Source organism: Nyctereutes procyonoides, unplaced genomic scaffold (genome assembly GCF_905146905.1).
Source record: "Nyctereutes procyonoides isolate TBG_1078 unplaced genomic scaffold, NYPRO_anot_genome, whole genome shotgun sequence".
NCBI classification, from domain to species: Eukaryota; Metazoa; Chordata; class Mammalia; order Carnivora; family Canidae; genus Nyctereutes; species Nyctereutes procyonoides.
In genome coordinates, this window is record NW_026575159.1 from 16,275,752 (window position 1) to 16,303,221 (window position 27,470).

A 27,470-nucleotide genomic window follows, 5' to 3' on the forward strand; every position below is an offset into this window, starting at 1 on the left:
TCTAGGCACTAGACAAAAAACATTTTATTAAAAAAAAAAATCCCTGCCTTGTGGACCTTGCATTCTTCATCTGTTAAAAAAGGATGTTCAAAGCCCTATCCCATAATATTGTAAGGTTAAATAAAATAACCTTAACACTTAGACCTGGCCTAAGATGAAAGCTCAGTAATGCTTGCTTTTGTTAACATCCTACTGATAAATTCTGGAGTCTATATTCTGCTTCAAGATCCTTTCAAAGTCATAAGTCAAAAGGACAGACATCCTGGGCTGGAGTTGAAGCAGCTCAACTTCTAAGTAACCCTGAACCCCAAATATCTAAGGAAGCCTCCACTTCCTTATAAGTGGAATATGGGTGGTCAGAGAAAATGCTTTCAACAACTTGAGCAATGCTTCATCTCCAGAAGTGCTGACCTGGTGGGTCAAGCTGTCACACTTTTCTGGGCCACATTTAGTGGTTGAGGAGTTCCCTACGTGTAAATAGATTATACATCTGTCTATCTGTCCAGCTCACTAAATCCCAAAGTCCCCTCTGTCGGTATTGGTAATGGGTCCTAGTTATATCACTCTTCTCATCACATAAGCATACTGGTCATGGTTCTTGCTCCCATGAGGGTGGACATAATGAAATAAGATCCCACCTTATAGATTTGAACTTGTTCTAAGATAGGAAATCTGATAGGCCTAAAGCCTAATGTGTGAGGTGTAATAGAGCTTTACTGGGGAAGACTGTCCCAGGAATCATTATCCCAACTAATAACAAGGTCCTATCATTTGGATATCTCTTGCCTTCAGAACCTCATAAGGAAGAGGAGTAATTGAATTGGCAGAGCAAGATATGGCATTTCTGGGTCCTATACTCAAGCATCATTACATATATTTAAACCCCATCTTTAACCTTAAGAAAGGAATTGGTCTCTCTCAGATATCTTAAATTCCTTTGAGCATTTATACTCTAAGACCCAACATTAAGAGACAGAGTTCAGGACTATGTCAAGAGAAAGCAGAAGAAAAGGATAGAGAGCATGATTGTTTTTCAGGATAAACATTAGAAACTTAATAAAAATTAAAATGTGAGTCAAAGAAGCATATCTGGCTGGCTTAGTCAGTGGAACATGTGACTCTTGATCTCAGGGTCATGAGTTCAAGCCTCAAGTTGGGCATGGAACCTTCTTTAAAAAAAAATACATGAAAAAAAGAAAAAAATTAATTAATTAATTAAAAATAAATTTTTAAAATGTGAATCAAAGAGTAAAATGTGACCTGCGATTGGAATCAGAAGTCTAAATTCAAGACCTAATTCTACTTTTGTGGTAGATAATAGAGCTACTCACAAATGTTTCCATTTTTTCTTTCCCAGTACATTGGAGAGGTTACCCTTTCCTTCTCCCTTAAAGTTAGATGAGGTCTTGTGACTTATTTGACCAGTGAAATATGAGTGGAAGCAATGTGATTCATTACCTGGCAAAAGCATTGAAGAACCAGTGCATGATTTTCTAATGTTCTCTTTTCTCTTCTGCAGCAACTGTAAAGGCAGTGTTAATATACTTGAAAAGTCTGAAATTCTGAGCCATCACCTAGAGGACAGCTTCTCCAGCAGGTTTCCCAGAACCACAGTAGATTTTACAGAAGTAAGAAATAAATATTTATGTTGTAAAGCAACTGAGATTGTTAGTGTTATTTGTTACCAAGCATAACTTAATCTATTCTGATTGATAAAGCCTCTTACTAACTGTATGATTTCAAGAAAGTTACTTAACTTCTCTAAAGCTCAGTGTCCTCATTCATAAATGGGAGTAATAATAGTTTTCAGCATTCTTGTGAGGATTCAGTGTTAAATGTATCTTCCAGGACTTACTAACTATCAAGCATTATACACATTAAATAAATTAACTGAACACTTCCGGTTGTCCAGACACCATTCTAGACAAATAGAGAGATAAATGAGTGAGGTCTCTACCCTACAGGAATTCACAATTTTTGTGTAAATCACTGTGTTTGTTCTCCAAGTATCAAAGATAAAAATATGCTCTTGGGAAGCTTATGGTCTCAGAATAAAAAAAAAGATAAGAAGAATCATCTTTCTCACCAAAGAATCAAAGGAATAGAAGCGAATGGTGTCATTCTGTCTGTTTTAGTCAAACCTACAAAAGGATGCACAAATGACCTAGCAGCTGTCTGAAAAATATTCAATAGGTCCATTTCAATTAATACTTGAACTCCATTCTCTATTTTTACCTTAATCCCATTGCTTCTTTTTCTAAATGTGTATCTCTAATCTGAACCTCTTTTCAGGATTTGGATAGGCAATCCTAACTTCCAGTTTAATACTTCCACCTGGATGTTTAATACAATCTCTAGCTCAGCTAATCTAATACCAAGCTCAGCATTTTTCCCTGAAATTCCAACTCCTCTTCCTCCTCTGTCCCCATACACCTAGTCTCTGAGATTAGAAAATCCATTGTCATCTTTAATTTCCTGCTTTCCATATCCCAAGTCCAAATAATTTTCCAAGTCCTAAAAACACCATGTCCAAAATCTTTTGCTGAGAGTTTCTGCCTTTCTATGCCTACCACCAGACACATTTCTGTACTATTGCCAAAACCAGAGTCCCTTGGGGTGCCTGGCTGGCTCAGCCAGTGGAGCATGTGACTCTTGATCTTGGGGTTGTGAGTTTGAACCCCACATTGGGGGTAGAGATTACTTAAAAATAAAAACTTTAAGGGGATCCCTGCATGGCTTAGTGGTTTAGCGCCTGCCTTCAGCCCAGGGCCTGATCCTGGAGTCCTGGGATCGAGTCCCATGTTGGGCTCCCTGCATGGAGCCTGCTTCTCCCTCTGCCTGTGTCTCTGCCTCTCTCTCTCTCTCTCTCTCTCTCTCTCTCTCTCTCTCATGAATGAATAAATAAATAAATAAATAAATAAATAAATAAACTCTTTAAAATAAAAAAGAGTCTTATTTTAGTGCATTCTACATTCTTCTCTAAGTATAGCCCTGATTTCTGTTATAAAAATCTTTAATAATCTTCAACTTCCTGCTAAATTAATTCAAACAACTCATCAAACCCAAATCCCTCCACAATCCATTCCTGACAATGTTTCAGCAAATATTTATCAAGTGCCTTGTGCTCCGGATCCAGCCCTTGTCTAAGCCCCAAGGATACAGAGGAAGACCACTCCCTACCCTTAAAGAGCCTATAGTGTCCATGGCAACACACCGCTTAGATCCCCTTTGAGAAAACTTGTTGCAAGGAGCATAGTTGACAGCCCCCAGCTGCCCTCTCTATGGATATCATGAAATCCATGGGTGCTCCCATCTAGCTGAGCTGAGCAAGGGGGGGGGGGGTACCAAAAGCCAGCCCATTCCTACCCAGTGTGAGGTTCTTTTAATAGACAACTTTGGTTCAGCAGCTCTCCATTGGCCTGGCCAAAATTCTCTCAGAACCATGCTATGGTCTTTGGCTTTTTATCCCCATCCTTCCTTCCCTTTCTCCTTTCAACTTGTAGTGCTGGGTATAATGTGAGACAGACAGGCACAAAGTGGCATAGAAGCATAGAGGGGGAAAACCTCAAACTGAATCCAGGGAAGGGGAACTTCAAGGGACACTAGGACATGAGACCGGGCTGAATCATTAAGGATGTAAAGTTGATTTCATTTGCCTTCACTTTGTTAATAATACCCTACACTCAAATTTTGCATACAGAAGAGCCTGGATTTTCATTCCATATACCCACAAATTTCCTCTACCATCTTTGGCATTTTGAGGGAACAATAAATAGCTCCATGTTTCCACATTTGAATTCTAAATTGAAAAAATAGGAGTTCTAGGTGGGAGTTCAAAATATTCCATTACTAAAAAGATGGGAGGATGAGACTTCCTGTGAGAGCCAAATGGACCTGCTGGCTGGATTCTGCTCCTTTGGGAATCTCCTGAGACCACTGGTGTACAGTTTAGGTTTTGCTTCCAGAACTTTCTGAAATGGTTAGAAAAAAGGCATAGGTGGACTAAGTGAACTAAGTGGACTTATCCATCCTAATCCAGGCAGCTGGAATGGTCAGAGCAAACCTTCCCCCAGGAGAACCAAGAGAAACACCTGCTCCCTGAGGGAAGCTCATTCCCAAGGTGAAGAAAGGTGAATATGATCCAGACAAGCCCAGTTCATTCTTCCCACAGCTCCCGATCAGATAAGTCACCCTATCTCCCCAAAGCAGTAGAGAAATCAAGTTGAATTTCTTTAACACAGAAACATCAGAAGTTGAGGAAGAAATGTTCTTCCCTTCCTTGCTTTAGCTTTTTGCTCTCGATTCAGCCTGCTTCGTTGTTAAGTCCATGCTCAACTACAGTGTAGCTATGGCCCTCAGAAGGAGAGCACCATAACATGGAGGCTACGACACCAGGCTACTACACCTTCAGTATCGAACCCACTCCTGGGACCAGAGATGAGTGGTTTAGACATTGCTTCCAGAAGGCTCTGAAATGTATCAGAACAGAACCGAAATTCAATCAACGCCAGACCCAAGGCTAAAAATTCCCTCTCTGTTCCATTTTCCAAATCACAATATGTGCAGTCATGCTGTCCAACACAGCATATCCAAGATTCAACAATGAGATTAGATGACAACCTTATAATGCACCAATAACGAACTGCGTGAAGACACTCACAGAATGAATGATTACAACCCAGAGATGTCCCATTATCAAAGTCTTAGCATAAAATACACATTCAAAAATCAAATCTGCCTTTAAAAAAAATCAAATTCTCCTGAAAGTTGACTCCAAAGATGTTCAAATCCAAAGGAATTAATATCCAAAACCAAATTGCTTTGTCCTTGGGTATTAAAAGCTTCATCTTGCTTTCTATTATACAGGGAAATATGTGTTTCCAGCACCTGACATGCGTCTGTCACCAGGAAGACATTTAATAACATCTTGTTCCATAAGTGTATGAAATAAATAGGTATTCACTGCTAAAGAACCAACCTAGCTAACTTCCACAGCAAGGTAAGAGCAACCAACAGAATGGTAACCGAATGGTATTTCTGTTTATCCTTCTCTCATTAAATTTAATTATTTTAGGAACTGCTTCTTTGATTATAATCACTAGCAAATGAAGCCAGGCTGCTTAGCATAGCTCCTGGCATATATTAGATATGCAGTGTTATTTGGATTGGATTCTAATTTCACAAATCTTATATTAGGTAGGAGCAATGAGCATGATCAAAACCTTTTGCCATCTAGAAAGCTAAATTACTTGCTTTTCATTTTTGCAGCTCCAGGGGATGGGGGGGGGTACTGATTTTTTACATCAATAACCAAGAAAATAAAGTCAGAGGCTTTTGTTTCTGCCTGAACCTTTCCTCGGGCCACCCCTCAAGTTTTTGCTCTTCCCTGTGTCTCCCTTGCCCTCTGAGCAGCTTGCTCCTCACTGGCCTCATCCCTCTGCCCTGGCACCTGCCAGAGAAGGAGCAGATGCTCATCTTGGCCAGTCATGCTTGGCCACCGCAGGCATCCAGGTCCTCTCTCTACTCCCTGCAGCCTGTGCATGCCCAGGCATTACGTCAGGGAACCCCGGGAGCTAAACAAACCCTTCCCAAGTCAGTCAGATATAGGCAGTCCTCCAAAGAGTCAGTCACGACATTCTGGCACCTTCTGATCTTCTCCACCCAGGAATCCCCACTCATGTGTCACACCCCTTCCAGTGCCCTCAGATCCCTGATGGCACACCTGCTCTTCCCTCATTGCCGTGGGGAAACCCTGCCACCTCTGCAATGCCTGGTCAGGGCATCTGTTCCTCCATCTCTCCAGCTGGACTGCTTTCTTGGAGAGGACGGTGTAAACCGAGAGCAACAACCATAGGAAGCGTCTCTTCTCAGCAATACACAGTGCTCCCTCTGTCTCAGGAGCTCCACACTCCCATCTGTGCTCCAGCCACCTCTTCTCCCAAAACACATCCTTCCCTCTTTTTTCTAGCAAGGTCCCTTCATCCTTTGCCCAGTCTTTCCATTCTCTCCTCTGACCCCGGTACCATCTCCACTTCTCCAAATGCCTAGGGTTGACGAGAGAATTTCTCCCCTGTAATCCCATAATATGTCCCTGGAAACAGATTTTGAGATGGAAATTCACACTCAGAAAGTTTATTGGGGAATGCTCCCAGCATCAACACCTACAGGAGTCAAGACTAGGTAGGGGGAGAAGCTGAGCTGTGATGCAGTTGCATGAAAGCTTCCGTCCAACCCTACAAGGGCTCTGGAGCCGAGCTGGCCATTCAGAGCTGTCCAACTTCAAAACATGGAGGTCAAGCCTTTGTAGCTTGTATGTCTGGTCATTGGCTGCCCTTGGAGAGAGAACATGATCTTGAGTGAAGCTGCTTTCTTCCACCCAAGGCAATTCTTGGAGAGAGTCTCAACTGAGAGCCATGAGCAGCCGACACTCCAGGAGGGAGGAAAGAGTACCCAGGAGGGACCGGGCACTGGAGGAACCTGGGATGGAGGGATCTCCATAACACATCACTGCATCCACCGCACACTTACTATGTTAACGTGCAGAATCTTCATTCTTCCTTTCAATCCACAAATGTGTATCAAGCATGCAAGACCCTGGAGATGTATCAGCAGGAGCTCTCATGGACTGGCAGCCCATCAAGAACAAGAAGCTTCGTTTTCCTCTCTGTCTCTAGGGGGCACGTAATGATCACACAATAAATGGTTGCTGAATAAATGAATAATAATAGGATCACAGAGGGTTGGGTAAATAACCCTTCTTTCTCCACCTTCAAAATTATTTGAGAGCTGGACAAGATCAGACCTAGAGAAGCCGAAATATTACCTTCATTACTAACAACAGGCGCTGCTGGAGAATGGGGATTCTACATGTGGGAACATAGAAGAATTAGGAAATAAGTAATAAAATAAAAAAAACTCCAGAGTTAAGCAGACTTTTCCAACTAGTCCTGGGCGGTAATAGAAGATCACAGTCCTGCCTCCATGCACGTGGGAGGGACAGAGAAGGACAATCTTCAGTGATATTTAAAGAAGTGGGAAAAGCTGAGCTGGGAACAACACCCAGTCGGTTCTCCCACAATTTATGATAAGGAATAAGTCACCCTCCTTGCAAAGTGAAGGACAGGGAAAGGCCAAAGTATTAGCCTGCTGATACCACCTCCACAGGTAAGAACGCATCAAGATTAAGGAAGATTTTACCCCTAATATACAGGTACTGCTCAGACCAAGCACTGCAAGCTTATTAGTCCCTGAATCCAGTTATTATGGAAGCCAGGTTCAACCATGACCTTCGCATTTACCTGAGCCAGTAAACTCCCTTGCTGGGAAACAAATGCTAGCAGGGTTTACCTGCAACCTTGAGTTCTCATAAACATAAGAACTTTTTTTTTAAGATTTTATTTTATTTATTCATGAGAGACAGGGAAAGAGAAAGAGAGAGGCAGAGACACAGGCAGAGGGAGAAGCAGGCTCCATGCAGGGAGCCCGACATGGGACTGGATCCCAGGACGCCAGCATCACGCCCTGGGCTGAAGGTGGCGCTAAACAACTGAGCCACCCGGGCTGCCCAACATAAGAAATTTTAAAAACTTTTTAAAATGTAAACATCAGTTATAGGAATTCGCATTGTTAAATAGTTTAAGCTTAAATCCATGGATAGTGAATTTGGAGTCAATGACTGACCCATCCCTATGTGGTTACTATGGAAATGGTTCTCCTCTAACTTCCTGTACTGGATACTAGGAATAGTTTCTTTGTAATCCACATGAATCCCTGATGTGAGGCGTGCAGCCAAATGCCAAGGAAAGCCACCCTCATGGTAATGATAGTATAATCCTCTTGACGGGATTTCAAGATTGGGAATTGGCAATACTCAAATCTGAATTAAACAGACTGAATTCAGTCTGTGTGTCAGGAAAAACAAAATCAGATTTCTCCCCAGCACTGTACTGGCAACAAAAGGTACATAACTCAGTCCCAGAAGAACAAGGAAATTAAGTTTGCACAGGGACTGAGGCAGAGTGGGAAAGAAACATGGTTTCTAAGCAAGGTTCCAAGCCTGAGGAGAATCTCAATTTATGGACTCCTGACAATGGCCTCGCTGCTTACACAATTAAGGTTGGCAAAAATTAATGTTGGCTTGGCTTAATGTTTGGGGAAAGCAGGTAGTTTCACAGATTGTTCACTTAAATGGCAAGATAGAGCTTTCATTTCCCAGAGATTTGGTAGCATTCACATTCCTGTACTTTGAATAACAGCTTGAAGAGGAACTTCTAGGATTTAAATTGCTCCCTTGGCTCAAATTAAATCAAATCCAGGACTATGACACCTACCAGTTCAAAAGCTCCCAGTGGCACACAGCTTTCCAGAGAATTATAGACAGAGGGAAAGGCTACACCCTTGTAGTTTTGGGCAGTGGGCTGAGAGAATGAATATGAAATACATATTAATAAGATGCAAATTACAATGAGTCACATAGATCTGTCCTTGCAGTGAAAGACTGTACTGAGGTCGTCCCTCAGCACACTTGTGCCCTTCTGGAACCTGTGTCTATCCGTGACTCTGTCTTGAATTAGTTCCAAAACCTTTGGGTAGATTGCTCAACCTCTCTGGATTTCTCATTTCCATCATTTATATAATCTCTGACAATGATAGCCCAAGTCTTTCTCTTCTAAAATACTATGCCAATGAGATGGGGTGTCTACCACTGAGCATAACTACTCGTTAAATGAAGTAACCAATAGATGAGAGGAAGAATAATTAAATGAACAAATACCTAAATACATGGAAATTCAGTAACTTGAGAAGAGTATCTCTGCCCACATAGACATTCTCAATCAGGTTTCTGCAAGGGAATTAAGGTTTAATGTTGTAAGGCATCCACTGTAGGAATGAATTTTCTCGACCCATCTATAATGGTACTAGCTATATACCAACTTTGGAAGAATTGGAAAATAGTCACCCTAATCATTGTCTGTGTTCTGTAGTCCAGTTGGAAAGGTTGTACGGTTGTTTAATAGCCAACAGATTTGTCAAGGAATCAGAATTTGCCGATAAGCCCAGGAACATGCTAAAACTCCCCATCATAAAGTCTTGCACATGCTGCAAGACCTGGAGACTGGTCCACCCACCAGCTCTGCAGTGTGGTACGTAGAGAAGAATGCAGGCTCAGGACACAGAAAGTCTGGGATTCCTATCCTTGTCTTCCTCTCCTCCAAGCTCTGCAACCCCATCAAATCACTTTGTCTTTTGGAGCTTTAGCATCCCCCTTGTCTTAGCTTTAATATCCCCACATTGTCCTCCAAACAGAGACCCCAGACAAGGATTTTGGTGCAAGTAATTTATTTGGGAGCTAATCCAAAGAAGCGTGGCATAGCATGAGTTTCTCAGTTTTGGCACTATTGGCATTTGGAGCCAGATCATTCTTTATGGTAGAGGACAGTCTTGATGGAGCTCTATAGAATATTTAGCAGTGTCCCTGGTTTCTGCCTACTAGATGTCAGTAGCAAACACTCCCTCCAGTTGTAATAACCAAACTGTCTCCAAATAATGCTAAATGTCCCCTGGGAGACATAATCACCCTCAGTTGAGAAACACTGGTATAGCAGTTACTTTGGCCTATGGCCCAGATCCTTTCCTCAGGACTCATTCTCCCAGCAGCTGGGAATGTTGGGTTGCTGATTGCTCACAAAGGCACCCACCTCTAGAGATTGCCCTTGGTCAGAGAGACCTGCCATTATGTCCCCTCCTCAGGGGCAGCCTCTATCCTGTGACTGGTCAGTACAAGGAAACAAAGACCTGGGTCCCTTTCTCCAAAGCGGAAAGTCACAAAAAGCTACTGCATCTCCAGAGTTTGCTGTGTGATCAGCAGGTACTCTGGTGCAACTACATCATGGCGTACTCTCCCCCTCTGCCCACTTCTGCTCTCTAGCTTTTCTACAGGGGCTGCTCCCAAGTGCATTCTCCAGTAAAACTTCTACATGCAAATCTCCACCTCACAGTCTGTTTCTGTTTCATGACCTACAACTTGCTGGCAAGAGGTATCCTAGAAAGTCGATTCTCAAATGGAATATTGGGAGTTGGATTCCCTGCTTAGCTTGCTAATGAGTACCCCATCACCATCCATGGTGGTGGAATTGCAATTGTTAAAGGTGTCCTCTGTTCTCAGCTGGCTGGGATACCTCTGGAAGGAAAATATGCTGGCTGGTGAATAAATAAAGCATTCAAGAGGCCCAGGGCAAGAGAAGCAGTCACTATAAGTGAGTGGACTCAGATGGCTGCTGCTAGGTGCTACAAACACATTAAGGGAGGGACAGTGAAAGGCTGAGGTGATTCATCATCAAGAAAAAGTAAGGAGTGAGGGTCACTGGGCCTCTGTGGCAGCAAGTAAAGAGAATTTCATGTCTTACAGCCAGAGAGCAGGAAAAAAGAAAAAAACTGAGCATCAGGGCCAGGACTTAATTATAAGGTAGCAGAGCCCCCAGAGAAGGTTGGAATCCCAACTGTAGCAGGGCTTCTGTGTCCAGGTTAGAGCTCTGACTGGGAAGGAATGGGCCCCTGACATGTGGGTGGTGACAACTGGGCCAGTGCACCCAGAAAGCTTGAGTTTGAGCCATCGGAGCATCCTGAACCCTCTGGGGTTCCCTCCTTGTTATGTACACCCCAGGGCTCCCCCTCTTTGCTTCAAGGCAGCCTGAATGCTGAGGCCTTCGCCTCCCCAGACAACTTACGCCCTCCCTAGATCTCACTCCTGGCCGCCAGAACAAGAAGTGGCATCAAGTCACCACAGTCATCCCAGGAAAGTGCTCAGCGTGCTACAGGAGGCATGCATGCCAAAGGAAATGTGGAAAGCAGCCAAAATGCACCAACAGGAGCCAAGAAGGTATACAGAGGATTGGAATACTGAATATGTCCCAGGGGAACAGACTAGAAAGTTGGATAAGGAAGAGTTTATTGGCATGGAAGAATGATTTAACACCCTGGCAAGAACAGTAGGAGATGGTACAAAGATGCATCCTGGATGGCTCTCGTAAACTTAGGAGAAGTGAGGCAGCGAGGTGGAAATGCCAAAACTACTACAACGGACAGCAAAGGGAGGGATAAAAGGCTCGAAGAAGGGGTGCCTGGGTAGCTCAGTCAGGTAAGCCTCCGACTCTTGGTTTCAGCTCGGGTCATGATCTCAGGATCATGGGTTCGAGCCCTGAGATGGGTCCAGGCTCAGCGCAGAGTGGACCTTCCCTCTCCCTCCACCCCTCCCCCTCTCTCTTCCCCTCCTGCTCAGGCACTCTCTCTCTCTAAAATAAATTAACAAATCTTTAAAAAACCAAAAAACCAAAAAGGGCTCAGAGAAGCAGCCTTGCTAGAGTGGTTACATTGCTTATGCTGGGCTCACCCTAAGGCGATCCCAGTGAGTCACACCCTTGTATACTCCCCTCCCCTGAGTACAAGTGGAACATGTCACTTGCTCCTAGCCAGTGGTGAAGGGCAAAGGTAATGGGTCAGTCACCCTGGTGATTCTGTTACATTATATAATACTGTCTTAGGCTCCCCTAGGGAGAGATTCTCCTGCTGGCCTGACGCAGCTGCTGTGTTGTGAGAGGCCCATGCAGCAAAGAGCTACAGGCCACCTCCAAGAACAGAAAGCAGCCCCTGGGGGACGGCCAGCAAGAAAATCAGGATCCGAGTCCTACAGTGGCAAAGAACTGAATTCTCCCCACTACCATATGAACTTTGAAGAGGATCCCAGGCTCCAGATAGGAATGCAGCCTGGCCAACAGCTTGACTGTGGCCCTGGGAAATCTGAGAAAGGACTCAGTTAAGCCATATGCAGACTCCTAACCCTCACAAACGAGGGTGAGATAATAAATGTGGGTTGTCCTAAGCTATTCAGTTCGTGGTGTTGCTATGCAGCAGTATCCACTACCTAAGGCCAAAAAACCTGCAACCAATGAGGTTCCATAGGCGGACCCAGAAGACACCTCATTTACCAAAGCAATAAGCAGGATGTCCACAGGGCAGGGCACCAGCATTGCCGGCCAGCTCAGCAGTGGTTACCCTGTATGGGTCATGACTGACACTGCGACAGACCCCCTAAGAACAAAGGGGATGACCGATCCTTGAAAAACAGAGACCATGTGGCAATGTGGAAGCATTAAAAGCAAAGTGTTCACAATTGCCATAATGAGTGGCAAGGTTGAAATATCGTCCTATAAATATTCCCCTCGGCTGGTTGGTGTTTTGTTTTGTTTTTTTTTCTTCATGTAGGTAGGTAGGAAGGAGGGGAAAGATTTTTAAATCAAATAGCAAAAGGATATCATGGCCCATAAAAGGTAAAATTTCCCAGTCAGATATGTACATACAGAAAATGTTACCCTCCTCGCAAATATTAAGGAGGCCGGTAACAAATGGTTCTGTAAGGCGGCAATTCTAACTCCCCCAACATAAATAGCACTTGCCCTTGCCACCGAGCAATCAGCTCTTTGCAAGACTGTATCATAGCAACATTGAGCCAGAGAACTTTCAAGAGTATTGAAACGTCCTTCTGGTGGCTACAGTTGTTCTAGCAGCGAGATGCAACAGAAAGAAAATTCTCAGCTGAGTGGTCAGAGGGCCGGATCTCAGAGGCCTAAAGCCACCACTAACTGGATGCATGACCTTGACCAATCCCTTGATTTCTCTGAGCCTTGATTCCCTCGCCTGTAAACTGAGCACTTGAACTATATTCGCTCATTCATTTATTCATTGATTCAACAAATATTTGCTCAGCATGTGCTTAGGCATCAGGCTCAGAGCCTCTGTGCAGGGAAGGAGGGGTGAATTAGACAATGTCCAAGGTCTTTTTCAAATCTAACTGGGGACTTGGAATGGCACATCTATAGAGATAAGGACGCATTTCCCAAAATTAGCATCTCCCACATGGCATCCACATGCCATCTCATAGCCAGATCCTCGATCCTATTGTTAATGACCCTTTGGCACCTTCCCTCTCTTGGTTAAAAAAAAAAAAAAAAAAAAGAACTCAGTTCAGAGTCTTCCCCTCACCCCCTGAGAAGAGGTCACAGTGGCAAAGAATGAGGACGGAGGCGCATTTGAAGAGGCTCACTGAGTCAGCCCGACTCCTCCTGTCTTCCCTCCCTGCAGCCGGGGGTTCCCCACCCTCCTCTCTTCTCCAGAGAGGCACGCCCCCTCTGCCACTCTGCTGGCCACGAAGCTCATTACCATTTTGCACACTCTAGCAAACGGAGCTTTGGAATCTCACTTGTCCTCTCAGCAAAATATCAGATGAAAGTGGAGCAGATTTTAATGCAAAGGACAATTATATAATTTGTCTGAGTCCCAGCACAGAAATGCCACATGACTTCACTTCTTCCCTTTTGCGCTTCTCCCTCACAAGCCACAGAAAGTAATCCCACAGCCTAGAACCAAGCCCACACGTAACCTTTGGGCCACTGAGGATGCTTTCTTCTCATGCTGAGAGGCTGTAGCACGGCTCCAAAACAAAATTCCTTTTGCTTCTTGTCACTATATTGAAGAGTTTAAGGGGCGCCTGGATGACTCAGTCAGTTAAGCGTCTGACTCCATCTCAGCTCAGGTCTTGATCTCAGGGTTGTGAGTTCAAGCCCCATATTGGGCTCCATGCTGGACATGGAGCCTACTTAAGAAAAAGTAAAATAGGGACGCCTGAGTGGCTCAGTCGATTAACTGTCTGCCTTTGGCTCAGGTCATGATCTTGGGGTCCTGGGATTGAGTCCCGCATTGGGCTCTCTGCTCAGCAGGGAGTCTGCTTCCCCCTCTCCCTCTGTTCCTCCCCCCCTTTGCTTGTGCTCTCTATCTCTCTCTCTCTCAAATAAATAAAATATCTTTTAAAAAAATAAAATAAAATAGAGGGCTCAAGATTATAAGATATATATAAATATATACACATATGATTATACCACTGTATGTATATATAAATTATATATATGAATGTTAAATTATGACCCCCAAATGGCCACCATTTTATGTTCTATCCCTGACCTAAATGTATTCATAAGCCCCATTCCACAAGGGAGCAGGAACTCATGAGCTGAAGGCTTCTCGGCCCTCTCCAGCATCTTTCAAACTGAGTCCCTGGGAGGGGAATGCTGGTCTTGCATGCTTCCTCTGTGATGGACACTGGAAACAATTTTCATCTCATGGTGACCAGAGAGGAACATGCAAGTCTCCCCAGGGAGTGCCGCTGGGTGAGGCTGGGACCCTGGAGCCCAGCATGGACGTGTCCTCAGGCATAGGAGTCCCTTACCATCCTTTGAGGCATTGAACTGCTACTACATCCTGAAATCTGTAATCATGGCCCTGTGCCTCCAGTTAAGAAGGCTCTAGAACACCGGTCCAAAACCCAGGCCTCTGCTGGGCCCACAGGTATCTCAGGTTCCATGTCTCTCCTACTGTGTTAGTTTCCTAGGGCTGCCACAGTACATTATCACAAACCAGATGGCTTCAAACAACAGAAGTTTATGCCTCCATATTTCTGGAGGCCAGAAGTCTGAAATTAAGGACCACACTCATCCCAGAGCTCTGGGCTCAGAAAGAAGGAAGACTCTCTCCTTGCCTCTTCCAGCTTTGGGTACAAGTGGCCCCCTAGACCTGTGACTGCATCCTTCATTCCCTCCCTCCTCACATGGCCTTCTCTGTCTCTGTGTCTCAAACTCCGCTCTGCTCTCTCTTGTGAGAACACCAATTTCTGGGTAAAGGGCCCACCCTAAATCTGATATGATCTAATCTCTACATCCTTAACTTGATTATATCTGCAAAGACCCTGTTTCCAAATAAGGTCCCATTCACAGGTACAAAGGTTAGGTCTTGGTCATATCTTTGGGGAGAGGGTGCTCAATTCCACCCATTGTACTTTCTGAGGGCTACCTGGGAACCAGAGAATTCTTACTCCTTTGGCCCCCATTTATAGGTTCCAGAGAACCAGGAGTCCTGCCTCTTCTCATCTATGGAGACCCCTCCCTCATCTGTTTCCCAGCCATACCAGGTGCATGATGAGGCTGAGCTTCTCTGAAAGGCTGTGGTCTCTGAGAGCACATCCTGGGATGCCTCGACAAGAGTTGCTTCTGCTATGAGAAGACTAAAAAGCTGTCTGGAGTTTCTAGCAAACCCCCCCATACCTGCTTCTCTGTCCCTCTGCAGCTACCTTTCTTCGCTACTCTGAGGCTGAGACAGGGAATCCCGGAGGAAGCACCACTAAGCAGAGTTATGAAGTATAATCGGGAGTTGGGAGCGTTGAGGGGAAAGCATTTTCATTCAGAGAGCAGCCTATACAGACACAAAAGTGGAAGGAATTATGGCAGGAGGTTTGTGCAGCCAAAGTGGAAGCTGTGAGGCCACAAGCCTCCAATGATGATCACCAATAACTCCTTGCCTCTCTGTGCACATAAAATGTTCCCCCCACCTGCCACCCCCTTGCATCTTCCCACCTCATGATTTGCCTTTTCCTGTAGAATGTGACAGAAATAATCCCTTCCAGGTCTCGTGTTAAATCTGAAGATACCAGGCAGCTTCCTCTCTGGCTCTAAGAAGCCAGCTCTCACCTTTAAAGAAGCTCAGCTCCCTGAATGAGAAGATTCCTGGTGGGAAGAGAGAGGCCAGGTGGAGGAGCAGGGAGGTGCCAGACATGTATGTGAGGCCTTCCCGGACATTCCAGCCCAACCCAGGTGCCAGATTGGATGCAGCTGAGTGAGCAACTTCCAGCCCTTACCATGTGGAGCAGAAGGACCTCAAAGCCAAGAGCTGACTGGATTCTTGAGCCACCCCCCACCCTCCTCAATCCTGAGAAATAATAAATTACTGCTGTTTAAGCCACTAGGTTTGGATGATGGGATAGATAGCAATAGGTAATTAAAATGTATTTCATTTCATTTTCAAAATAACCACCGAAGGAAATACTTTCTCTCTCTCTCTCTCTCTCTCTCTTTCTCTCTCTCTCTCTCTCTCTCTCTCTCTCCATTTGAGGAAAATGAGACTCAGCAAAGTTTGAACCTGCTCAAAGACGGGGAGGTACGAGAGATTTTAAGAAACATCCAAGATTGAACTCAGCTTTTACTGGCTACGGGGTCCCTATTCTTTTCACCAGGTATTAAGAACAAGCCTAGTATTCAACTAAAATGTTGGGTACAGACAGCCCTTATCCTGATTGGTCTGGTGTCTGTTCTAATTAGTCAAGGCCTATTCTTGACTAGTTATTAAATGTTTGGAGTACTGCCCTTGACTGAGAGCAAGAAGGCAAGAATCACAACCAACTTTGAAAAAATGTTGGAAGTATTTCAAGTTTATATAAACACCCCTCGGCCCTGCTTTCCTGGCCTTACCAACAAACCTGGCTTGCTTTGGATGTATCAGTACCTGAGGCCAAGGCACAGAAGTGACATCTGATCTTCCCATGTGTCCATGGTGAATCTCCTGCACAACCAGAAGCAGTTTTCAGTGGGCATACCCCACAGGCTGAACAAAAAATGCACGAGGTAACAGGTGCACATTTCCTTTTCATGTCCATATCCTGCCTTTTTCTCCTTTGGTTTCATAGTTTTTGCTGTCGGGTTTATTACTTTGGAATGCCCCTTGGAGTATTGTTCTGGAGTAAAATCACCTCATTTAATTCAATGTATTGCTCTTGGAAGCAGATTTTATATCCTATACTTGATGCTGGACAGTAAACAAGATGCTTCTATTTTTCCCAATCCTACTTCCCTGCCTCCTCATGTGTCTCCATGGTTAAGGGGGCTAACAAATTTATAGCACGCCCCATCATTTATAAAGACTTGGCCTGGAGCCTGGATGGAGAGAAAAGAGAGATTTCTGCAAACATTTATTCCATAGACTCACAGAAGAGAAGGCAATGAGCCAGTTATGCTCGGATGGTTGATTCAAGTGTTTAGTGGATTGTTTCCCCATGCTAAGTGATCCAAAGAATAAGGTACAAATTATTTAATTCACTGACATTTTCAACAACTCCATTATGTACAAGAGAACCTTCCATTCTACACAGCAAACCAAGGGAGGACTGGACTTTGAATCAGAAGGACAAGTGTGCTCTTCTCAACCCATTTACAATAAGACTTTCACCCTAAGGTCACCAATGGCATGTCAAGGTCACCAGTGCCTGCACCTAGCCAAATTCAACAATGGATTTTAATTCTTACCTAAGCATCTCAGTCATACTGTGGATCCTTCTCCTTATGAAATACTTTTCCCCCTTGGCTTCTGGGTCATCCTACATACTTTGTTTCCCTCCTCCCAGTCTGGCTTTTCCCTCTTCCCTCTCTTTTATTGGGCTCTCCTCTTCTTCTGTCTTTTGTATGTTGGTATACCCCACAGCTCAATCCCAGCCTTCCAGTTTCCTCCGTGTGATATTATCCAGTCCCATGGCTTCAAAGGCAGCTTATATGCTGCTAACTCCCAAGTCTTACCTTCAACACCAACACTTCTCTAATTGGGAATCTCAAACCCAATGTGTCCAAAATGGAATTCCTAATTTTTCCCATTAAAGCTGCCCTACTTTTAGTCTTCTCCAGCTCAGCAAATGACACCACCATTGTGTTCAACCCAAAACCCTGAAATATATCTTAAATCTTCTTTCTTTCATACTTCACATTTACTAAACCAGCAAGTTCTCCAAACTCTATCCCAGATCTGAATTCTTGTTATCACCTCAACTGCTACCATTCTCACTAGCTTCATTTCTGCCTTAATTATTGCAATAACCTCCTGTAGTAGATTGTTCCACAGTTTCCAAGATTCCCCACTCCTCTTGGTGGAGGATTGTACTTCCCTACTCCACTGATACCAGGCTTAGCCATTTAACTTGATTTGGTCAATGAAATTTAAAGGAAGTGATGCGTGTCATTTTCAGGCAGAAGAGTTCACAATTAGTATGTGATTCACCATAATCTCTTTTGTCTCAGCCATAAGACCAGTAATATTCCAGATAGTGAAGATGATGTGTGGCAGAACAGAAAAACATGAAACATTTTACTACAGCATTACTTAGCCCATCCTGACTAATTTGACTAGCAGTTTGACTCCCTAGTTCCACACCACTGCCCTCTCTCACCACCTGCCCAATAAATTCTCCACATAGTAGATAGAAGCCATTTTGAGAAGGTAAATAAGATCATGTCATTTCCCTCCTCAAAGTCTTCCAATGGCTTCCCATTTCACTCAGAACAAACTTTTTTATTGTTCTCATCTTGTTCTATAAGCCCCTTTGTCGTTAAGTCCTAGCCCATCTGACAGCATCTTTTGCCCATCTTCCTCTTGCTCACTCTTCTTAGTCCACACTGGCTGAGATGATTGATGTTATATGTCAACTTGACTAGATAACAGGATGTCTGGATATTTGGCTAACATAATCTGAATGTGCCTGTGAAGATGTTCCTGGATCACCATTTGAATCAATAAACTAAGTAAAGGAGATGGTCCTCCCCAGTAATTGATTGAGAGGCTAAATAGAACAAAGAAAGTAGAAGAAGGGAGAATTTGCCCTTCTCTGCCTATTGAGCTGTAACATTGATCTTCTACCCTTCAATTGGGATTTACGCCATTGGCTTTCCTGAATCTCAGCCCTTTGGACTCAAACTGAATTACACCACAGGCTTTCCTCAGTCTCCAACTTGCAGAAAGAAGATTGTAGGACTTCTCAACCTCCAAAATCACATAAGCTGATTCTTGTAAAAAAAAAATGAACATGTATATACATATACATACATATGACACACACACAGGAGAGAGAGATCTGGTTGGTTCTATTTCTCTGGAGAATCTTTGTTTTTTCCCCCCTCTGGAGAATCTTAACTAGAAGGTTCTGTTCTACTGTTTCTTAAATATGCTGAAAACCACTCTACACACACACATACACACACACACACACACACACACACGTGCTGACATCATAATTCTCCTGAAGAATCAAACCAACCAAACCAACTTACCCTTTACAATTCATTCTAACGAAGTCCACAATTAACAAGTTCCACCCACACACAAAAAGCTTCCAGTTAGCTTTTAAGAGTCCCATTTTAAATGTGAGCATCAGCCAATGATCTCAAGGAAATTCTTTAACTTGAAAAATAGAGGTCAAAATATTAGGGTTAGGGAAAGCAACTGGTATAAAACTATGCAGGAAGATAACAGATTGAAAGGAAATTATCATTAACATCCTCAGAGAAGTAGGAGAAGTTATTGTATTTATTAATAAAAAAACAATTCTATCAAAAATAAAACAAGTATAAACCAAAAGAGAGTTCTTAGAAATTCAATGAAGTAGAATGAAAATTTCAACAGAGGAATCAGAAGATAAAGTTAGGAAAATTTCTTAGAAAGTAGAATGAAATGTAAAAGAGAAGGAAAATATGATAGAAAAGAAACTTTTAAAATCAGTTTAGGAGTCCTTCATCTGAATCAGTAAAGTTTCGGAAAAAGAGAATGAAAAAATAGAAGAAAGGAAAATACAAAAAAAAAAAAAATTCAAGAAATTTCCCAAAACTGGAGGGCATGAGTTTCTAGATGGAAAGAGTACGTTAAATAACCAGTACAATAGACAAAAACAAGTCCATACTAACATTTATCACCATGAATTTCCAGAAAAATTGGGACAAAGGAACAATATTAAAGGCTTCCAGAAAAGCTAAAAAGGTCACTCAAGAAATCAGGATGACCATGGATTTTCCAGTGGCCACACTAGAAGCAAAAAGATAATGGAGCAATAACTTCAAAGTTCTATAGAAAAATAATTTCTAGCCTAGAATTTCATACCAAACAAAGTTACCAGTTTAATGTTAGGGTGGAACACAAACATTTCAGACATGATAGGTCTCAAAATATTTACCTTTCATTCAGCCATTCTCAAGAAGCTATTGGGAAGTTCATCCAAAATTAGAAGGTAAACCAAGAGAAAGGAAGATATAGGGTCTGGGAAATATAAGAATCAATCCAAGAAAGAGCCAAAGGAATCTCAGGGATGAAGATGAAGGGAGATCCAAGAAGAACAGCTGCACATTGAGTTTAGAAAGAAAATAGTTCAGATTGTAATAGCTCAGAAGAGCATGGAAGACCAAACAGATGGCCGTATAGGAATACCTGATGTGAGTGAATGTGCTGAGAGGAGATTTAAACAACTGAGAAGAGAGTTTGGGATGAATTGGGGTTAGAAAACAAAGAAAGGGAGGGAAAAAAACAATACAACTGTTAACTCCAGGAAAACCTAATGGTCATACAAGAAAACAAAAATAATCATGTCCAGCTGTGAATAACATTTATATAGACAGGATAATATGCACATTAAATATTAACTTAAGCAAAATTATGAAATAACAGTAGCAAGAAAATGGGAAGGTGGAAGATCAGGATATGATAGAGCACAGTGTGGGTGGTTAAAGAGAGCTGACACAGTGGCAAGCCAATAGATAATGCCTGAAGCTGAAAGGAGAAAAATGAAAGTAGTAGTGTAATCATAATATAGAGATAAGGAGATAACATCAAAATAAGCATCTAAAGTAGCCAAACATGTTGATTCTAGAAAGCAGGGAAACGGTGGAGCAAGGAGGAGCTGCTATATTTTAGAGTACCTTGTGAAATTATTTGACCCCTGTTATGGACTGAATGTCTGTGTCCCCTCACATTAATGTGTTGAAGCTCTAATCTCCAATTCAATCTTATTTGGAGGTGGAGCCTTTGGCAAGCAATGGTTTAGATGAGGCCATGAGTGTCAGTCCCCATAATGGGATCAGTATCCTCATAAAAAGAGGAAGAAAGATTAGGTCTCTCTCTCTCTCTCTCTCTCTCTCTCTCTCTCTCTCTCTCTCTCTCTCTCTTTCTCTCTGCCATGTGAGGACACAGCAAGAAGGGAAGCCAGAAAGGAGCCATCATCAGAAACCAAATCTGCTGGCACCACGATCTTGAACTTCTCAGCCTCCATAACTGTGAGAAATAAATGTCTGTTGTTTAAACCACCCAGTCTACGGTATTTTGTTATGGTAGCCCAAGCAGACTAAGACAACTCCTAAAATTATGTAAGTGCATAACTTTGATGAAAATGAAAGCTACATTTTAAAATGATCATGCATCAACAGTGAATTAAAAGGATGGTTTTAATTTGGCTTCCCTTTGTTATGTGCACACATAGACACATAGCACCATTTGGGCAATACATTTTGCAAAGCATCTAAATGCATGAAAATATTTCAGGGAAGTGTTAATGATGGCCTGGGCCAATCTGTCTGTTGTAAATAGTTCTCAGGAAAGTATACTAATTAGAGCTAGGATAGGCAAATGATACAACAACCCATCAATCAACAGCACTTGCTGCTCAACTATTGAATATGTAGCAATAGATAGTCAACATTCTGTGGGGTAAACAACCTAGTGTAAGATAGAGTTTCTGGCACTAAAGCTTTTATTATTCAAGAAAAGACATGGGACATAAACTTCTGTAAAGTTAAATGGCAATACAAATTTATAAATAATGACTCATTAAAAAGGTAAAAAGATGCCACAAGATAATGCATGATTTTTGTTAAATATATGCGAGAAGCTATAGCTGCGTTACTGTTTAGAAGAGATTAGGATGCAGGGGAGGAATCTCAGAGGAAGGATATTAAAAGTAGGTCTTGAGGGAAGGGCTGGACTTGAATAGATAGGGAAAATGAGGAATTCAAAATGCGGACCCAGGAGAGCAAGATGTGGTTTTGGGGACTGTGCAGAAATTGTGGGATCTACAGCCAATGCATTTGAATGAGTCTGCTAACCAGAGTGGGCAAGCCAAGTTTTAGCCTTGGCCTAAGAAAACCCACATATTCAGAAAAAAATCATTCCATCATCCACGGTGAGGCCAAGAATGCAATCAGGTATTCTGTGAAGATGTGTATCCATCATGTCATGAGATCAAAAAAACCCCAGAGATAGTTTCTGATCCACATTACAGGCCCAAATTCCCTGTAAACAGAAATTGCATCTTATAAAAATCATTAATTAGGACATTGCCTCGATTCTATTGTGAACGATAAAAATATGTTCATGGACTTCTCTACTTGGATGAAAGCAGTAGCGATTTATTGGGAAGACTATTCTCCAAGGGTACATAAAAATGTAAGGCTTACATATTTATAAAGTTCAAATGTATTACCTCTTCAATGGTGAAATAAACTAAAGTAACCTCTGTTCAGACAAATAAATAGAAGAGGCATGTAAATTAGCAAAAAGTAGTGGTCTGCCATTTATGAGAGCCCTTGGAGCCCACAATGAAAAATAGCTAGAACAGTGGGAAGTCCGAAGTGTTTTCTATATGTCGCTCTTACCAGACAAACCTACACATATGGTTGTCACTCAAACAACAACAACAGCAACTTCCGCTTTGGTTTGTAAGTAATTAAGGGAGACCCGGGGGGGGGGGGGGGGGGAATATAAGAAGACAAGCCACATCATGAGGCTGTGACCTGTTTATATCCAGTTCCAAAGAGCAAGTAGCTGTAGCCACGAGTGCCCAGAAGAGGGCAGACAAGAGCTGCTCAGGTGGAAACTTCCTTAGAAGGACATCCAGTTGGTACCAGTCAGGGAAAACCATCCTTTCCACCTGCTCAGTGAAGACCAGAATCAGCCCAGAACTGACTGGTGAAAGGGGTGGGGTAGAGAGAAGCACTGGTGGGTAACATGGACCAAATTTGAGACCGATGAAGAGTCAGGCCAAGAAGAATCAGAGAAGCCAGAGAATGGAAAATAAAGACAGAGGCCAGGAGTCAAAAGGATCTAGACTTTGGCCATAGAAAATCTGATCATGCCACTCTGGCTTAGAAGCTTTCAGTAGCTCTCTATTTCCATAACACAAACCCAAACTCCTTAACCTAACATTCAAAGTTGCCCTACAATCTAGCCCTAACTCACCTTAGGATTTACTGGAATGTTGTTGTTGTTTTCTTTTCAAGATTTATTCATTTTAAAGATAGAGCATGTGTGTGAACAGGAGAAGGGGCAGCGGAAGAGGGAGAGAATCTACAGCAGACTCTGAGCACAAAGCCCAACACAGGGCTCAATCCCATGACCTATGACACATGATCTGAGCCGAAACCAAGGGTCAGATGCTCAACTGACTGAGCCACCCAGGCGCCCCAGGACTTACTGGGTTTTTTTAAATCACACACTCAAGATTCCAACCAAACCAGAAGTGACTTCCCTCTTCTGTGTCTTTGTTCCTGCTGTTCCTTCATTCACTCATCCACACACTCAGTGGCCACTACACACCAGTGAGGGGAGGGATACAGGATTGATAAGATGAAGTATCCACTTTGAGGAGCCACCAGGAAGAGACAGACAGTGATACACAGAGACAGGTGCTACAGTGAGAATAAGCAAGGGAGCTAATGGGGTGGAGAGAGGAGTGGCTAAATCAGGCCATCAGAAAAGACTTCCTAGGGGAGGGGACTATCTCCCTGAAATGCCTTTCTCTCTCCTCTCCACATGTCTAAACTTCAGTGCCTGCTAGAGAGCCATCTGTTGTTTTCATCTGTCCTCCCACCTTCCCACCCTCCTGGTAAAAGTATCCCCTCTCCTCCTTTGGAAACTGCTTCTCATTCTCTTTTCCAGATAAGCTTAGGTGGCACAGACCTGGTCAGCCATATTACTTCAACCCCTTGTCCATGGTCATTGGCCTAACGAGTATCCTCCACACCAATCACATTTCTTCTCTGGGTATTTTTTTCTTCCCTTTCGGCAACAGAGGGGTTAGCTCCCTCTTTCCCCTGGATCGGAAGCTTTCACAGTGCATTCCAGAGCTGCTGGTGTCATGTCCCTTGCCCCATTGAGGATTCTGGGAGAATGAACTAGAGAGATAGAGAAACCTGACACTATGAAATCCTAGACTCCAGATGCACAGAATCAGAGCTGGCCTGGGTTGAACTGCATGTAATAAGAGCCCAACTCCAGGACTGACCCAAAGGGAAGTTTATTTTTCTCAGGTGGCATCTAATTGAAAGGCTGGCAGGAGAGATCTGGTATGTAGGTTCCATGGTGACCGCAGAGACCCAGCCCTCTCCTGCCATTTTGACTTGACTTGACTCATCACTTGACTCTCCTTCTCATCTTCCAGGACGATTCCTGCATCTCTGGGTGTCATATCCACATTCCAGGCAAAAAGGACAAAAAAGCATATGCCAGCTAAGTGTGAGGATTCTCAGATGGGCCAACCTGTGCATGTCTACTTCCATCAGAGAAGGGTCACGTGACTACCCTAGCTGCAAGGGAGCCTCAAGAGCTGAGCGCTTTTAGTTGGGCACACCGAGAACATGGAGAGAATGTACATCGGGTAGGAAACTGGGTGTCTGCCACAACTCCCCAATCGCCTTGTTTGCCTGTGTAAGTCCACAAATCCTCCTTTTTGCTTAAGCCAGTTTGAGATTGGTATTTATAACTTTCAATAAAAAGCCATGACTAATACGCCTGCCAAACGCCACCGCCACCACCTGATCCAACTATATCAGAATAATCTTGACTTCGATTTCCAGTTGGAATACGTGCTTTTCCCACAGCAGCCTGAGGCAGGGCAATCACAGGGACAGGGTTAATCCCACAGGTGGCCAAAGCAGGCAGAAGGACGCTGCGACATGATTGCTGGAATGAAATGCCCCTCGCCCCCTTGCCTGGCCTGTGGAGGACTAAGGAGGGGCCATCTTTCAAGCCATCAGTAGGATGAACCTCTACCTAGGCACTGTTATCGACCCTGTCCCCTGAGCCCAGCGATGCCACCAGGGTGTCGCTGGTAGCAAAGAGGGTAGAGCAACAGCTCTAGGTGCCACTAAAACACTTCCATACAGAGTGGTACCTCTATGTGATGGGACACTACACCACAAAGAAGAGAAGGGGGGAGTTCTGTGTGTAGTGATGTGAAACACTTACCAAAAGGCATTAACGAGGGGGAAAAAGGCAATTTGCAAAATGGTGTATATATAGGAGATAATCATTTGTGTTGAAAGGAAGAAAAAAATATGTGTGTGTGTCAATATTTCCTCCTGCTTAAAATATCTCAAGAAGGATACACACTACAAGAGACTGGTGCCATTTGCCGCCTCCAAACTGAGGAACAGAGAGCCTCAAAAATAGGAGGGAGGTGGGCAACCAAGTAGCTCAGTTAATTAAGCACTTGCCTTGGGTCATGAGCCCAAGGGATCAAGTCCTTCATGGGGTTCCCTGCTCAGGGAGGAGTCCACTGGTCATTGGCCTAAGGAGTATCCTCCACACCAATCACATTTCTTCTCTGGATTTTTTTCTTCCCTTTTGTCAACAGAGGGGTCAAGTCCCTCATGGGGTTCCCTGCTCAGCGAGGAGTCCCCTTCTCCTTCTGCTCCTCCCTCCTGCTCATTCTCTCTCTCTCTCTCTCTCTCTCTCTCTCTCTCTCTCTCTCTCTCAAATAAATAAATAAAATCATTACAAGAAATAGGAGGGAGGCATTTCTTCCCACACCCTTTAAACCTTTTGAAGTCTGGACCTTGTGGAATCTATCTAAGCCTACTTGCACCTATTTGGATCTTGAAAAAGAATGAAAACACATTTCTTAAAGTAAACGCCTTTGTGGTCTGTGGTGGTAATGCCTAGTTTTTTGTTTGGTTTGGTTTGGTTTTCCAAGGCAGAACAACAGGAAGGAGGAATCTGGCAGCCAGGACTGCAAAGAAAAAAAAGAAAAAAAGAAAATTAGCATCCACTTAACAATGAAATAGAAATAATATCTTTTGATTAATGGATGCTTTTTTCATATTACTCTCAAAACATTTACAAACTTCGGCTCACTCATCCTCTCTCTTTCTCTTTCTACAAGGTGTGGAAAAAATGATTGAATTCCTTTCTGCTCAGGAGTAAGGAGAGGCTTGAAGAACCCGGGCTGGGAGCCTGGCCCGCTTCTCTGTCCTGGAATCAGGTCACCGGGCCTGTGGCCAGAATTCCCTTTCTTCAGCTCTTTATTCCCAGAAGCCGATCCGACATGCTTCTCTATTGAAAATAGCTGTCCCCTGCCTTAGACCAGGGGCCTGAAAACTTTTTCTCTCAAGGGCCAGATAGTATGTAGGTACTTGAGGCTTTGAGGGCCATTCACTCTCTGCAAGTACTCAGCTCTGCCGTTAGGGGGCAAAAGCAGACGCCGGCAACACAAACAAACCAGCCTGCTGAGGGGCCAGCCTTTTTCACTTACAAAATATGGGCCGTGGGCTGGATTTGGCCTGTGGGCTATTCTTTGCTGAACCCTCCTTTGGGCCCGAAGGAAATCTGCCATCAACTAGACATCATGCTCTGCATTACATTTTTATATGCATATTTTTTATTGGAGTTCGATGCCAACATATAGTATAACACCCAGTGCTCATGCCATCAACTGCCCCCCTCAGTACCTGTCACCCAGTCACCCCATCCCCCTGCCCACTACCCCTTGCAATTGCATTACATTTTTGATTAGCAGTTTACCCTCTGTCTTCCCCCTGGATGCAGATTCCTTGAGAGTGAAGACTTTTTCCATCTCCTTCAGCGCTCCTCCGCTAGCCTGGATATCCACTGGGTTGGCCGGAGGTCTTTCAACCCATTTGCTGAGAACGGAACCCAGCTCCTAGCTGAATTTTCCAGGGATGTGTCTGTCACACCTGACACCAGCTAGTAAAGTCTAGAGAAAAACAATTTTTGAGTTTGGAGACCAAAGAACTTTATTAAACTATCTTACTCGCCTGTTCTTTTTTTTTTTTTTTTTCAAGTAAGCTCTACATCCTACCTGGGGCTTGAACTCAGGACCCTGAGATCAGGAGCTGATGCTCTACGGACTGAGCCAGCCAGGTACCCATGTTACCTTTGTATTCTAAGATGCATTTCCGCACTAACATTTCTATGCTTCCAAAGTCAAGGCCTCTGTGTTCCGAGGCTTGATAACCCCAAAAAGATCCAGTCTTTCTTTGACCCCTGCCAACGGTCCTCCAGCCCACAGCATCACTGACTGCCTCCAGCATGTGAAGGGCAAGTCTACGAAAGGCAGCCTCAGCCCCTGTTACCTCTCTGGTGGCTGCAGCCAGGCAGGTCCTGTGGCTCTCGGTAGGGGGAGCAGCTGATCCCTCCGTCAGCTCCAGGGCCCTCCGCAGTGCCCTCACCCCTCTCAGTGGTGGGGGGAACCTAGGAGCCTCTCCCCAGAATTTCAGTCCTCCATGGCCCCCCAGCAGGACACCACCCTCCAAGTTTAATGATGCTGCAGAAAATGCAGACAAGTTTCACCCCACTGAAGACTGTCCTGGAAGTGAGCTGAGCCTCCCACCATGACTGCCATCTGCCTTCAGCCCCAAAAGCCTTAAGGAAAATGAGCGCAATGTATATTTGGAGAAGCTGCTGTATATTTGGCTTGAAGCTGCCACCACCCTTGAGAGCCACTGGGCTTTCTTCCCCTGATTCAGTCACGTCTTCTCTTCCCTCCCAGCCCTCCT

At 43.8% G+C, this 27,470-nt stretch overlaps 1 long non-coding RNA gene across 4 annotated transcripts in view; it reads right to left on the reverse strand.

The window, feature by feature from the left end:
- Positions 1-23,631: 23,631 nt before the first annotated feature.
- The window catches only part of LOC129502640 (uncharacterized), a 50,894-nt gene continuing 47,055 nt past the window's right edge, over positions 23,632-27,470 (reverse strand). For all 4 annotated transcript variants that reach the window (XR_008662996.1, XR_008662995.1, XR_008662994.1 and 1 more), the window contains exons 2-3: positions 26,476-26,668; positions 23,632-25,684 (exon numbers count right to left, since the gene is read on the reverse strand). This is a non-coding gene — a long non-coding RNA (uncharacterized LOC129502640). The remainder of the gene's footprint in view (positions 25,685-26,475; positions 26,669-27,470) is intronic.